This window comes from Pecten maximus, chromosome 4 (assembly GCF_902652985.1).
Source record: "Pecten maximus chromosome 4, xPecMax1.1, whole genome shotgun sequence".
Taxonomy (NCBI): domain Eukaryota; kingdom Metazoa; phylum Mollusca; class Bivalvia; order Pectinida; family Pectinidae; genus Pecten; species Pecten maximus.
Window position 1 is genome coordinate 3,526,133 of NC_047018.1, and position 10,891 is coordinate 3,537,023.

The window sequence follows — 10,891 nt, forward strand, 5'->3', positions numbered from 1 at the left end:
ATAACAGGTGGGGAATAAACGTCAACTATTATGTCAGTATGGTGAGGATAACAGGTGGGGAATAAACGTCAACTATTATGTCAGTATGGTGAGGATAACAGGTGGGGAATAAAAGTCAACTATTATGTAAGTATGGTGAGGATAACAGGTGGGGAATAAAAGTCAACTATTATGTAAGTATGGTGAGGATAACAGGTGGGGAATAAACGTCAACTATTATGTAAGTATGGTCAGGATAACAGGTGGGGAATAAAAGTCAACTATTATGTAAGTATGGTGAGGATAACAGGTGGGGAATAAACGTCAACTATTATGTAAGCATGGTCAGGATAACAGGTGGGGAATAAACGTCAACTATTATGTAAGTATGGTGAGGATAACAGGTGGGGAATAAAAGTCAACTATTATGTTGGTATGGTGAGGATAACAGGTGGGGAATAAAAGTCAACTATTATATAAGTATGGTGAGGATAACAGGTGGGGAATAAAAGTCAACTATTATGTAAGTATGGTGAGGATAACAGGTGGGGAATAAAAGTCAATTATTATGTAAATATTGTCAGGATAACAGGTGGGGAATAAACGTCAATTATTATGTAAGTATGGTGGGGATAACAGGTGGGGAATAAACGTCAACTATTATGTAAGTATGGTCAGGATAACAGGTGGGGAATAAATGTCAACTATTATGTAAGTATGGTGGAGATAACAGGTGGGGAATAAACGTCAACTATTATGTCAGTATGGTGAGGATAACAGGTGGGGAATAAACGTCAACTATTATGTAAGTACGGTGGGGATAACAGGTGGGGAATAAACGTCAACTATTATGTCAGTATGGTCAGGATAACAGGTGGGGAATAAACGTCAACTATTATGTAAGTATGGTCAGGATAACAGGTGGGGAATAAACGTCAACTATTATGTCAGTATGGTGGGAATAACAGGTGGGGAATAAACGTCAACTATTATATAAGTATGGTGAGGATAACAGGTGGGGAATAAAAGTCAACTATTATGTAAGTATGGTGAGGATAACAGGTGGGGAATAAAAGTCAACTATTATGTCAGTATGGTGAGGATAACAGGTGGGGAATAAACGTCAACTATTATGTAAGTATGGTCAGGATAACAGGTGGGGAATAAAAGTCAACTATTATATAAGTATGGTGAGGATAACAGGTGGGGAATAAACGTCAACTATTATGTAAGTATGGTCAGGATAACAGGTGGGGAATAAACGTCAACTATTATGTAAGTATGGTGAGGATAACAGGTGGGGAATAAATGTCAACTATTATGTAAGTATGGTCAGGATAACAGGTGGGGAATAAAAGTAAACTATTATGTAAGTATGGTGAGGATAACAGGTGGGGAATAAACGTCAACTATCACAGGTGGGTAATAAATGTCAACTATCACATGTGGGGAATAAACGCAACTCTCACAGGTGGGGAATAAAAGTCAACTTTCACAGGTGGGGAATAATCTTCAAATATCACAGGTGGGGAATTAACGTCAACTATTATATAAGTATGGTGAGGATAACAGGTGGGGAATAAACGTCAACTATTATGTCAGTATGGTGAGGATAACAGGTGGGGAATAAATGTCAACTATTATGTAAGTATGGTGAGGATAACAGGTGGGGAATAAAAGTCAACTATTATGTCAGTATGGTGAGGATAACAGGTGGGGAATAAACGTCAACTATTATGTAAGTATGGTGAGGATAACAGGTGGGGAATAAAAGTCAACTATTATGTTAGTATGGTGAGGATAACAGGTGGGGAATAAACGTCAACTATTATGTCAGTATGGTGAGGATAACAGGTGGGGAATAAATGTCAACTATTATGTAAGTATGGTGAGGATAACAGGTGGGGAATAAAAGTCAACTATTATGTAAGTATGGTCAGGATAACAGGTGGGGAATAAAAGTCAACTATTATGTAAGTCTGGTGAGGATAACAGGTGGGGAATAAAAGTCAACTATTATGTCAGTATGGTGAGGATAACAGGTGGGGAATAAACGTCAACTATTATGTAAGTATGGTCAGGATAACAGGTGGGGAATAAACGTCAACTATTATGTAAGTATGGTGGGGATAACAGGTGGGGAATAAACTTCAACTATCACAGGTGGGGAATAAACGTCAACTATCACAGGTGGGTAATAAATGTCAACTATCACATGTGGGGAATAAACGCAACTCTCACAGGTGGGGAATAAAAGTCAACTTTCACAGGTGGGGAATAATCTTCAAATATCACAGGTGGGGAATAAAAGTCAACTATCACAGGTGGGGAATAAACGTCAACTATCACAGGTGGAGAATAAAAAAGTCAACTATCACAGGTGGGGAATAAACGTCAACTATCACAGGTGTGGAATAAAAGTCAACTATCACAGGTGGGGAATAAACGTCAACTATCACAGGTGGGGAATAAAAGTCAACTATCACAGGTGGGGAATAAACGTCAACTATCACAGGTGTGGAATAAAAGTCAACGATCACAGGTGGGGAATAAAAGTCAACTATCACAGGTGGGGAATAAACGTCAACTATCACAGGTGGGGAATAAAAGTCAACTATCACAGGTGGGGAATAAAAGTCAACTATCACAGGTGGGGAATAAAAGTCAACTATCACAGGTGGGGAATAAACGTCAACTATCACAGGTGGGGAATAAACTTCAACTATCACAGGTGGGGAATAAAAGTCAACTATCACAGGTGGGGAATAAAAGTCAACTATCACAGGTGGGGAATAAACGTCAACTATCACAGGTGGTGAATAAAAGTCAACTATCACAGGTGGGGAATAAACGTCAACTATCACAGGTGGGGAATAAACGTCAACTATCACAGGTGGGGAATAAAAGTCAACTATCACAGGTGGGGAATAAAAGTCAACTATCACAGGTGGGGAATAAAAGTCAACTATCACAGGTGGGGAATAAACGTCAACTATCACAGGTGGGGAATAAACGTCAACTATCACAGGTGGGGAATAAAAGTCAACTATCACAGGAGGGGAATAAAAGTCAACTATCACAGGTGGGGAATAAACGTCAACTATCACAGGTGGGGAATAAACGTCAACTATCACAGGTGGGGAATAAACGTCAACTATCACAGGTGGGGAATAAAAGTGAACTATCACAGGTGGGGAATAAACTTCAACTATCACAGGTGGGGAATAAAAGTCAACTATCACAGGTGTGGAATAAAAGTCAACTATCACAGCTGTGGAATAAAAGTCAACTATCACAGGTGGGGAATAAAAGTCAACTATCACAGGTGTGGAATAAAAGTCAACTATCACAGGTGTGGAATAAAAGTCAACTATCACAGCTGTGGAATAAAAGTCAACTATCACAGGTGGGGAATAAAAGTCAACTATCACAGGTGGGGAATAAACTTCAACTATCACAGTTGGGGAATAAAAGTCAACTATCACAGGTGGGGAATAAAAGTCAACTATCACAGGTGGGGAATAAAAGTCAACTATCACAGGTGGGGAATAAACGTCAACTATCACAGATGGGGAATAAACGTCAACTATCACAGGTGGGGAATAAACGTCAACTATCACAGGTGGGGAATAAAAGTCAACTTTCACAGGTGGGGAATAAAAGTCAACTATCACAGGTGGGGAATAAAAGTCAACTATCACAGGTGGGGAATAAAAGTCAACTATCACAGGTGGGGAATAAACGTCAACTATCACAGGTGGGGAATAAACGTCAACTATCACAGGTGGGGAATAAACGTCAACTATCACAGGTGGGGAATAAACTTCAACTATCACAGGTGGGGAATAAACGTCAACTATCACAGGTGGGGAATAAAAGTCAACTATCACAGGTGGGGAATAAACTTCAACTATCACAGGTGGGGAATAAAAGTCAACTATCACAGGTGGGGAATAAACGTCAACTATCACAGGTGTGGAATAAAAGTCAACTATCACAGGTGGGGAATAAAAGTCAACTATCACAGGTGGGGAATAAAAGTCAACTATCACAGGTGGGGAATAAAAGTCAACTATCACAGGTGGGGAATAAAAGTCAACTATCACAGGTGGGGAATAAACGTCAACTATCACAGGTGGGGAATAAACGTCAACTATCACGGGTGGGGAATAAAAGTCAACTATCACAGGTGGGGAATAAACTTCAACTATCACATTTGGGGAATAAAAGTCAACTATCACAGGTGGGGAATAAAAGTCAACTATCACAGGTGGGGAATAAAAGTCAACTATCACAGGTGGGGAATAAAAGTCAACTATCACAGGTGGGGAATAAAAGTCAACTATCACAGGTGGGGAATAAAAGTCAACTATCACAGGTGGGGAATAAAAGTCAACTATCACAGGTGGGGAATAAACGTCAACTATCACAGGTGGGGAATAAAAGTCAACTATCACAGGTGGGGAATAAAAGTCAACTATCACAGGTGGGGAATAAACGTCAACTATCACAGGTGGGGAATAAACGTCAACTATCACAGGTGGGGAATAAACGTCAACTATCACAGGTGGGGAATAAACGTCAACTATCACAGGTGGGGAATAAAAGTCAACTATCACAGGTGGGGAATAAACTTCAACTATCACAGGTGGGGAATAAAAGTCAACTATCACAGGTGGGGAATAAAAGTCAACTATCACAGGTGGGGAATAAACGTCAACTATCACAGCTGTGGAATAAAAGTCAACTATCACAGGTGGGGAATAAAAGTCAACTATCACAGGTGGGGAATAAACGTCAACTATCACAGGTGGGGAATAAAAGTCAACTATCACAGGTGGGGAATAAACGTCAACTATCATGTTAGTATGGATTATATTATCCTCTCCTTTGCGACAATGAATCTAGGAGCTTTCTTCTGTTTGGAAAACTATGGTATGATTCGTTTCTGGCCCTAATTTGTCCACGTTTGACAGCTTTATTGGATAGACTCCTGAAATCCTACATGTGTATCTCACACATACAGAGGTGGACGACATATGGTTAGCTTTGTTTGCGTACAGCTAGGATAGTGAGATACGTTGGTATTTTGAGATAAATCGACCCCTTCAATAGAAAGGTCACATGAATATGATTATAGATATAGCCCCAACAGAAGGAAGTGGACACAGGGTTAAATGTCTGGAGAACAGGTATGGTATATTAATTACTGAAATTGATTTGATATATATTACGATATATCTCAGAACGAGTCTATGTATGTACTATATGATTAGACACGGTCATGATGTAGAGGTACTACGTGACTCACAACATCTCGTAATGTAAATAATAATATATCACTTCCTGTACTGTTATAACTATGTATTTAGGACATTATTAGTTCCACTCTTTTAAATTAACTGTAACAATAATAGCTAAAAACCTTCCAGTGATACACATATACAAATGTCAATATTTTGACGAGGATGACGTCACTTTCACAAGATATAGACATAAAAGATAACGACAGATTGAATATCTAGAACGGTCACCAGCGTCTGGACATTTCGTAACTCTGTACATGACAACATGGCCAAGTAAATGTTTAGAAATGTCTAAGTAAGATCAAATTTGGTAAATCCGAAAACTGTTTATAATCGTGTGGAGTTGTGTTAATAAAATGCATTGTCACCATGTTGTTTATATGAATTCTGTGATCGTGTGATGTTTATACAATCTGTTGTTATTGATATGACAGGTATGAATTAATGCTGTAATTAAATAATTGTTATAAATAATGTTTTTTTTTTTTACATTCCAGTGTTCCGATTCATTCTCCATCAACTGGACGCTGAATTAATCGACTGAGACGTTCTGTTGTGAAATGTTTACCTGATGTTTTTCTTCTGACTTTTACTTCAACCGTTGATATTTTTCTTCTGAAAGGCAAAAATATGCTCGTCATTCCAGTTTACCCTCTTGTGTTGGTTGGAATCATTGTTCTATGTCTGTTTTCATTTGCTATTTGGTTAATGTGCTATGAGACCGTGGTTAATAGAAAGTTGATAACGGAATCAACTCGTGCTTCTTCCCGACCCCAGGGCCTTACCCGACCCCAGGGCCTTACAGCAGGTAGAACACAGCTAGCAACAAACCGGGTTCCACCTACTGATGTTAACGGACGGGGTGCTACCAGAACTTCCCACCGCATCAGACCTGGGCGCGGTGACGTAACTTCTACTGATGCTAGGGTACACCGTACTATGGCCAGTCCCAATAACACAGATAATGGACGCCTTAGAAATGGACAGCGAATTCTTTACTCTGGGGAAAGTTATATCGAACAATCAGCCGACAGGACAAAATAACTCATCATTTGTGATGGAAACTGAGAGGGACGAACAACGTCAAATTCAGGGAGGACTGGTTGGTCTGCCAAGTTATAATGAGGCGACCAAATCGAAAATAAGTCCGGGTTTGGATGCCCCTCCGAAATACGAGGATTTGGATTTTGATCTGCACGATACGTCATAGATATTTATCTCAATGTGAAGGACATTCAATAATTACAATGACAGAAGGACTTCGTCATTCCTTGCCAGAGCCATATGTACATTCTTTACTTTTTCCACCATCATTTACTGATTTTTCAACTGTTTTACCTGTGAGTTCCATGTCGCCGTGGGGTGTGAGTTCTCTGTGACACCTCGGATGTGAGTTGTCTGTGACCGTCTAGGTTGTGAGTTGTCTGTGACCGTCTAGGTTGTGAGTTGTCTGTGACCGTCTAGGTTGTGAGTTGTCTGTGACCGTCTAGGGTGTGAGTTGTCTGTGACCGTCTAGGTTGTGAGTTGTCTGTGACCGTCTAGGTTGTGAGTTGTCTGTGACCGTCTAGGGTGTGAATTGTCTGTGACCGTCTAGGGTGTGAATTCTCTGTCACCCCTCGGGTGTGAGTTGTCTGTCACCGTCTAGGGTGTGAGTTGTCTGTGACCGTCTAGGATGTGAGTTGTCTGTGACCGTCTAGGGTGTGAGTTGTCTGTGACCGTCTAGGATGTGAGTTGTCTGTGACCGTCTAGGGTGTGAGTTCTCTGTGACCGTCTAGGATGTGAGTTGTCTGTGACCGTCTAAGGTGTGAGTTGTCTGTGACCGTCTAGGGTGTGAGTTGTCTGTGACCGTCTAGGATGTGAGTTGTCTGTGACCGTCTAGGGTGTGAGTGTGCGTTAACAGTGAAATAGATCATTATTCTATTATTCTAAGCGCATTTTTTTCAAACTGAGACGGGTATAGATATTCAACAATCGGGGAGATGTTTATTATAACTGTCATTTTGTGATCGTACTACACATATTGACAAATCTATTCATGTTTATTTAAATATTTATGGCAATCTGTATGTATATAAATTTGTAGCGTACATGTAGGTGTTGCTTTTGTGACATGTAACAGAAAAGTGTATCTACTGAGAGAGACATTTTGACCTTGTTTGGTTATATGTTAAAACAAATCTCATGACTTACAGAACACCAAAGAAATCGAAAAATTATATTGTCTTCACATCAACAAAGATATTGTAACCGGTAGGATTTATGACAGAATTTGCACTTTTTGTAACAGTGGTGAAATTGAAGACGAATATATCATTTAAGTATAAAGTAATTAACTAGATACCGGGGCATTAGAAAAGATTTTATCAAACGTATTACGGTAAAAAAAAACCTAGCTGGCGTAATTCATACAACTTTTGGAAATGATATAAAGATTTGTCAAATTTTGGAAAATACATTATCCTCGGTAACAAAATATGAATAGTTTAACATAAATGAATCACTCGCTAAACTAACGCTGCGGTCGTTTATGGTTGAACTGAATATGAGACGAGCTCAGATGACATTGAGTACCTCTCACCACTGTCTACCTTAGTCATAACGCTAGATTGCTTTATTACTATTAATCACAGTCTAATCATCGAGACTACATCGGCTAAGATGTACATCAAGTATCAATAAAATACGAGGTGAACTGATAATGTCATCGGAAAGATGAAAAATTGTACATCCTGTTAACTGGAGGATGAAAAAGTAAACGTGATGTTAGCGGGAGGATGAAATAGTGAACATGATGTTGGCGAGAGGATGAAAAAGTAAACGTGATGAAAGCGGGAGGATGAGATAGTGAACATGATGTTAGCGGGAGGATGAAATAGTAAACGTGATGAAAGCGGGAGGATGAAAAAGTGAACGTGATGAAAGCGGGAGGATGAGATAGTGAACATGATGTTAGCGGGAGGATAAAATAGTAAACGTGATGAAAGCGGGAGGATGAAAAAGTAAACGTGATGAAAGCGGGAGGATGAAATAGTGAACGTGCTGTTAGCGGGAGGTTGAAATAGTAAACGTGATATCTGCGGGATAATAAAATAGTAAACGTGATATTTGCGGGAGAATAAAATAGTAAACGTGATATTTGCGGGAGCATGAATTAGTAAACGTGATATTTGCGGGGAATGAAATAGTAAACGTGATATTTGCGGGAGAATGAAATAGTAAACGTGATGAAAGCGGAGGATGAGATAGTGAACATGATGTTAGCGGGAGGATGAAATATTAAACGTGATGAAAGCAGAGAATGAGATAGTGAACATGATGTAAGCGGGAGGATTAAATAGTAAACGTGCTGTTAGCGGGAGGATGAAATAGTGGACAGGATGTGAGCGGGAGGATGAAATAGTGGACAGCATGTGAGCGGGAGGATGAAATAGTGAACATGATGTTAGCGGAAGGATGAAATAGTGAACATGATGTTAGCGGGAGGATGAAATAGTGCACATGATGTTAACGGGAGGATTAAATAGTAAATGTGCTGTTAGCGGGAGGATGAAATAGTAAACGTGATATTTTCGGGAGAATGAAATAGTAAACGTGATGAAAGCGGAGGATGAGATAGTGAACATGATGTTAGCGGGAGGATGAAATAGTAAACGTGATATTTGCGGGAGAATGAAATAGTAAACGTGATATTTGCGGGAGAATGAAATAGTAAACGTGATATTTGCGGGAGAATGAAATAGTAAACGTGATGATAGCGGAGGATGAGATAGTGAACATGATGTTAGCGGGAGGATTAAATAGTAAACGTGCTGTTAGCGGGAGGATGAAATAGTGGACAGGATGTGAGCGGGAGGATGAAATAGTGGACAGGATGTGAGCGGGAGGATGAAATAGTGAACATGATGTTATCGGGAGGATGAAATAGTGAACATGACGTTAGCGGGAGGATTAAATAGTAAACGTGCTGTTAGCGGGAGGATGAAATAGTGGACGGGATGTTAGCGGAAGGATGAAATAGTGAACATGATGTTAGCGGGAGGATTAAATAGTAAACGTGCTGTTAGCGGGAGGATGAAATAGTGGACAGGATGTGAGGGGGAGGATGAAATAGTGAACATGATGTTAGCGGGAGGATGAATTAGTGAACATGATGTGAGCGGGAGGATGAAATAGTGAACATGATGTTAGCGGGAGGATGAAATAGTGAACATGATGTTAGCGGGAGGATGAAATAGTGAACATGATGTTAGCGGGAGGATGAAATAGTGAACATGATGTTTGCGGGAGGATTAAATAGTAAACGTGCTGATAGCGGGAGGATGAAATAGTGGACAGGATGTTAGCGGGAGGATTAAATAGTGGATATGAAGTGAGCGGGAGGATGAAATAGTAAACGTGCTGTTAGCGGGAGGATGAAATAGTGGACAGGATGTTAGCGGGAGAATGAAATAGTGGATATGATGTGAGCGGGAGGATGAAATAGTGGACAGGATGTGAGAGGGAGGATGAAATAGTGGACATGATGTTAGCGGGAGGATTAAATAGTAAACGTGCTGTTAGCGGGAGGATGAAATAGTGGACAGGATGTTAGCGGGAGAATGAAATAGTGGATATGATGTGAGCGGGAGGATGAAATAGTGGACAGGATGTGAGCGGGAGGATGAAATAGTAAACGTGATATTTGCGGGAGAATGAAAAAGTGAACATGATGTTAGCGGGAGGATGAAATAGTGAACATGATGTTAGCGGGAGGATGAAATAGTGAACATGATGTTTGCGGGAGGATTAAATAGTAAACGTGCTGATAGCGGGAGGATGAAATAGTGGACAGGATGTTAGCGGGAGGATTAAATAGTGGATATGATGTGAGCGGGAGGATGAAATAGTAAACGTGCTGTTAGCGGGAGGATGAAATAGTGGACAGGATGTTAGCGGGAGAATGAAATAGTGGATATGATGTGAGCGGGAGGATGAAATAGTGGACAGGATGTGAGCGGGAGGATGAAATAGTGGACATGATGTTAGCGGGAGGATTAAATAGTAAACGTGCTGTTAGCGGGAGGATGAAATAGTGGACAGGATGTTAGCGGGAGAATGAAATAGTGGATATGATGTGAGCGGGAGGATGAAATAGTGGACAGGATGTGAGCGGGAGGATGAAATAGTAAACGTGATATTTGCGGGAGAATGAAAAAGTAAACGTGATATTTGCGGGAGAATGAAATAGTAAACGTGATGAAAGCAGAGGATAAGATAGTGAACATGATATTAGCGGGATGATTAAATAGTAAACGTGCTGTTAGCGGGAGGATGAAATAGTGGACAGGATGTGAGCGGGAGGATGAAATAGTGGACAGGATGTTAGCGGGAGGATGAAATAGTGAACATGATGTTTGCGAGAGGATTAAATAGTGGACAGGATGTTTGCGAGAGGATTAAATAGTAAACGTGCTGCTAGCGGCAGGATGAAATAGTGGACAGGATGTGAGCGGGAGGATGAAATATTATGCACAATTTTAGAAAAAAAAGATTAATACATTTTGATGTACCAAGGTAACTAATTAATACGTTACACTATTTATTATAATAAAGTTGACACACATGTG

General features: G+C 40.2%; 1 long non-coding RNA gene across 1 annotated transcript; it reads left to right on the top strand.

Moving 5' to 3' along the window:
• The first annotated feature begins 5,136 nt into the window (after positions 1 to 5,136).
• Positions 5,137 to 9,078, top strand: LOC117324991. The gene is made up of 2 exons (XR_004532110.1): positions 5,137 to 5,171; positions 5,783 to 9,078. It is a non-coding gene; the product is annotated as an uncharacterized LOC117324991 (long non-coding RNA).
• Positions 9,079 to 10,891: the final 1,813 nt, after the last annotated feature.